Here is a 5,707-nt window from a genome sequence, read left to right as displayed (position 1 = left end):
TCAATGTATGTGTGTGGAGATCGCACTCGTTTTGTTGAAAGATGGTTCAAACTAATTTGGTATGTGTGCTATGTTAGATTAATGCCTGCTCACATTGGTGTATAAACTTGAAAGTGACCCAGCCCCTGAATGGCTGCTGGGACTCTAACATGCAACTACAGAAAAGCAGTATTCCTTTTTACAACATTTTAATTCTGTTTCTCAAAAGGTTTATGCATTGAAACTGCATTAAAACATAATGATCATTCGCATTACACATTTTGTGACATAAACATTGCAAAAGATAATTGAACATTTGTCAACTACAATTTTTCAATCAAAATTAAATAACCCAATGCATTTCGGGGCGAGATGCCCCTTCGTCAGGGGTTCTGTAAGAAAAATCAAATAAAGGAAACATATTATACGGTGCAATCTTTGAACCACACCTAAAATAAACAAAAACGTTAGAATCTGTACTTTTACTCAGTTTGCTTATTTTGTCATCGTTATTTACAGTTTTCTTATTCTCATGAACATAGTAAACATTAATCTTTGAACTTCTCTCAGCAGAGAGTTCCTTTGAGCTTTCAAGAGACTGCTCAATACCCTTAGCAAGGTCTATAGTCTCCTGAAGAGAAGGGTTCCTGCAAGCCAAAAGTCTCGCATGGATTTTTTTCCGAAACAATAAGAAACAAATTGGTCCCGAATGTATACATCCACCATTTCGTTAAACTCAAATTTAGTGGCCAAAACACTTGAACAACCAATGTATTCCTCAATTGTCTCATTTTCTAATTATTTGCGCATAGCAAAACGGTTTCTGTCTATCATTATGTTAGGCTCCTCTCCAAATTGTTTTTCAAACCACTTGATGGGTTCCTGGTATTCATCAAGAGGTATGAACCAACCAGGTGGTTTCTCATATTCAGGTAGACTCGAATATTTCCTGACCAGCAGTACCTAATAATCCAAACATAATTGCTTTTTTCTTTCTGGCTCATAGTTCTTCCCATCAATAGCAACCAAGTAGTTCTCAAAGGCAAGTAGCCAATTTTTCCATTTCATAACCGGTTTGCCAGATCAATCAAAAAAGCTGCAGGTGCACTGATGTTAGAATTGTTAGACATTTTGTCACTCACCAATGAGTATTCTTTTTTGATTTTGGATGCAATTCTTGAGATTTAGAATTATAGAAATATGACAATGTTTGAAATTTGAAGAAAAATTTATTTTAAATTATCGTGAAATTGTTACATTTTATATTGGAGAGAAACTTCTAGACTAGAACATTGAAGAAATAAGTTAACATTTACCAAAAACTGCGAGTTAATGAAGTTAAACAAGCCTTCAGAATCGTGCACTAAATGTTTTTCAAATTTCCGAATCAATTACCTTTGTTTACTAGTGATGCACTCCGAGGCGCGAAGAACGGTAACTGACAAAATCATGTAACTTACTTGAATCCAGGGAAAACAAAATGGAGTCGCGCAATGTAATTACGTTAACGCACGCATAGGCTGTGTGGTATATGTCACACGCAGTCAGTTACAGCTGACACGGATGTTAAAACTGACAGTTGATTGACGTTAGGAAATGACAGTTGCATCGAGCGATGTTCTGCCGCTAACGGTCACACCATCGCAATCATAAATCCGCAGCAACTACAATACATGACCGCACAGCATCCTCAGCTTTTTACAGTATCTTCAGCATACTGTATTCCTTGCATTAGGACTATTCTATTGATGTCTGTGGTGGTTAACCCTTTGAACCTGGAACTAGGGCTTGAGACAGTTTTGTTTACAAGGTAACTGTTCTACAGATCCTTACTGACCCCCTTAACCTTCTTCCTGACAGAGTTGGTCACCCTAGGCCGGAGTACACAAACACAACTTTACAAACATTTTACAAAAATTCCAAAGTTTCCATTAACCTTTGTAGTTACCAATGCTTGTTGACCTTTTGGGCAAAAAGCAATGATTTACATTTTACGTAAAAATCTATATCTCCAGAACCTTCTGGTGGATTTTCTTCATTTTTGTGTCTTAAAAATTCATACAAATAAGATCTATTTTTAGAAATTGGTGTTGGGTTTCTTTCCTGTTCTGTGACTGTATTTCGTTGTTCTGGTACTTCTAAATGGTTTACACTTGTTCCTTTGTTTAAGTCTTACTGCTCGAAGCCATATCTACCTAGGGTTGTGAAAAAGGTTTTACAGATGAGCTGGACTGGACTTAAGACAGCATTGTGAGTGTCTTGCACGGTGAGGTCTCATGACCACACCATATAATACCCCACCTTCCTCACACCAGGGTAGTGGGTACCCCGAAATAGCTTACTGCTAAGATATTGAAGCAGGTCCTGCCCAAAGACTGCAGGGTCCACTGGTCTCCGTCTTCTTCTCTCGTCATTATCTGCATAAAGAAGTATTTACCAAGTTGTCACCAAGCGACCCGATGCACCTGCTTCAACTCTGAGGGCTTAGTGCTACCACTGCGACCCGAGGTGTTCACAGAGTGGAGCTGCTGCATGAGACTCCAGGGTCGCATTTGCTGAAGATGAGTTTCCACCTGCATCTGCTTCCTGGGTCGGAACTTGAAGATGAAGATGAGCTTTCAGTGTTGCAATTGCTGACTATGGGCATCTACCTACATTGGCCTAAAGGCCTGCACCGGCTGATGATAAACAACCACCCTACGATGAGCCTAAGTTTGCAAACTCCAACAACGCAGCCTAGTGCGCGCTTATCCTGAAGGGAGATACAATGTTGCCCATGGTCTTTCGTCTGAGCACCAAAGTTCAATAGTATGAAGACACTCATTGCACCAGCCTGTGCCTGGGACTCAACAGCTTCACTAAGCAAGTAACGCAGTAATTTGTCTGCATGAACGTAGAGACTGTGCCTGAGAGCCTGCAGAGGGAACTGTTGCTGCTAATGTTTGACAACATAGATTTGTTGAGTCAAAATGCCGTTTATCTAACCTACAGGCCATTCTTTGGGGTGAATACTAGTGATCTGCACCTGTGCGTAGCCTATGCCTGTATCCATATCTTTGCCCAGTAACCAAGAAGAGGGAAGACAAAGTGGCCATCATACAGGTATCTGCATCTGCATTTCATTAGATCCTCTAGGTGCTATAAAACCTTGTAACTGAGCCGCCTTTGGAATGTGTAGTATTTAGTAATGCTGTATAATTAAAGTACTTTCTCTTGTTGATTGGCTGTTGACATCTGAGCTCTTGTTGCCCTAATTACTGTCTGATTCAAATCACCACGAATCTGTAGATCCGAATGTTGCTGTGGAAATGATGCTGAACCTACCAGTCTGCTCCCCCTTTGACCAAGCCAAACACATCTAAGACTGCACTTGATGCTAATGGCAAAGCAGGGGTAAGGGGCTAGGTTAATGGAGAAGGCACAAAGAGACATAGTTGATTTGTAGTCGGGCAGCTCATCTTCCTCGCACTATTTACCTGAGAAGACTGTGGCTGGTCACCTCATGTGCCCTGAGAGACCAGTGTGGAAGAGACTGGACATGGTAAAATGATTTTGTAGAGCCATAGGAGGGCAGACACTAGGATACCAGTAGCAAATGGCCTCGCCCACCATGATTGGATCCAGTAACCCCTGCCTGAACTGTGCAATCCTGTTGTCGTAAAGGTGCAACAACATTAAAAAGAGGAGGGAAGATTGCATAAAAATGCTATATAACAATATGTGTATCTGACTCTTTTATTTATGGCAGATCATATGGGATTGAAAACATTCTTTATTATATTTCAAAACACCAAATTTCAAAAATAGAAATGAGTCCTTAATGTTTGTCATATATCGTACTTTTTTATGTAATCTTCCTACCTCCTGTTAAAGTTGTCATCATTTTATTTATTAAATGTCTGTTATTTTTTAATAAATCATATGGGCTGGGCTGACAACAGCTTGGACCCGGACTTCGCTCTAGCCATCCCGATTGACTTTTCATTGTTTAGATTTGACCGGGTAGGAAAGAGAAGAGATGGACTAGTGCTAGTGTTTACAAATATCTCTCTGGCACCTGCTCTGGTGTTTGCTCTTCTAAAGACCTTGAGGCTTTACATTTTAAATGGACTTTTAATGATCATTTCTCCTTCAATGTGCTGTTAATTTATTGTCCTACTGGCCTAAGATCTGCCTTTCTTAATAGTATTGGTCGCCTGCTTGAGAATAAGGTAAATTTTACCGATTTCACTGTACTTGAAGATTTTAACTTCCATTTGGAGAATCTGGCGGATAGAGACTCAGCTAGCTTGATTGACCTTATGAGTAGCCTTGGTTTACCTTAAAAGGTTACCGTCCCTTCACGCTCTCCTGGTCACTCACTTGATGGCATCTTTTCTGACAATACTGCGCTAGTTTTCTCTGAGATACTGCTGCTAACCTGGTCTGAACATGCTGCAGTAATGTTCCATCTGAATTCCGTTGCCAAGCTGTCTAAGTAAGCTACTTCCACCTCTGCTAAAATTTGTCGACCATGGCACAGAATAGAGGCAGATCAGTTTGTGCGTAAACTGCTATCCTCTCTCCCTAAGGTCTCTAGAATACAAGACCAGGATACTTCAGAATACAATGCTTGGCTTACCCTTGCTGTAGATCAACTCATCCCTTGTAGACCATCTCCCACAAAGAGACGAACCCCCTCTGAACCCTGGTTTTCTCAGAATCTCAGAGATCTGAAGCAGCTCGAGAGTTGCTGGAGGCTTAACTATAATCCTACAGAAAATAACCCTGTATAAATAAAAAATCGCGGAATATAGGCCCAGATCTTTGTGGATAAATCTGCCTTTTTTTCACAAAAAAATATTTAAGCCCAGGATTCTAATTAAGAACTTTTTTGTCATGATTAAAAAAACGTGCCAAATTTAGCAATCAGGACAAAACAGAAAGCAGTCCGACTCTGTGACAATATCGCACTGGTCTTTCAGGAGAAGGCATTGGATATTTTCAAAACATTCTCCAGCTCCATGCGCCAGGACTTAGCATCCTCGCTGGGGGGCAGTGATGTAGCTTCTAGAAATGTCTCTTCTCAGATTCCAATGACAATTCCATCTGCCCCCAGCCCACCGTCCCTTATTCTCCGCTGATGGTGGACCAAGTTCAGCATCTAATCCTTACTACCCGTTACGGCTCTCCTCTTGACCCTTGTCCACCAGCAACCCCCTCAGTTGGCTTCTGCCACCATAGCTGGCTATCTAACTATGATTTTCAATTAAATGTTCCAGCACAGAGATTTTCCTACAAACTGGAAAGTAACATCAATTTTACCTCTGTTAAAAAAGCGCACCTTAATTCATTGTTTGCAATTATTGTCCCATCTCGCATCTTCCTTTTCCTTTGAAAATCTTGGAAAAAGCTATTAACAAGGAATTTACTTATTTACTGGAATATTCTCAATTCGGTTTTCGTGGCCTGCCCAGCACTGAGTCTGCTCGTATTGCTTATTTGGTGGAACTGAGAGAACTGAGGGAAATACTGGGCAACGTATACCCTGCAGCACTGATTTTACTAGATCTTTGGGCCGCTTTCGACACAGTCAATCACAAGGTTTTTATTGACCGTGCCGAGTCCTTGGGTATAAGCGGCACTGCTCTGGAATTGCTGTCATTACTTTCTTTCAGAGAGAGAGCAATTTATAGCTATGGACGACTTTATTTCATTTTCTCTTCCTTTCGGGGTCCAACAGAGCTCA

The sequence above is a fragment of the Lissotriton helveticus genome, chromosome 7 (genome assembly GCF_964261635.1).
Source record: "Lissotriton helveticus chromosome 7, aLisHel1.1, whole genome shotgun sequence".
Classification (NCBI taxonomy): Eukaryota; Metazoa; Chordata; class Amphibia; order Caudata; family Salamandridae; genus Lissotriton; species Lissotriton helveticus.
The sequence above is the reverse complement of the archived record's forward strand: the minus strand, read 5'-3'. Positions refer to the sequence as shown.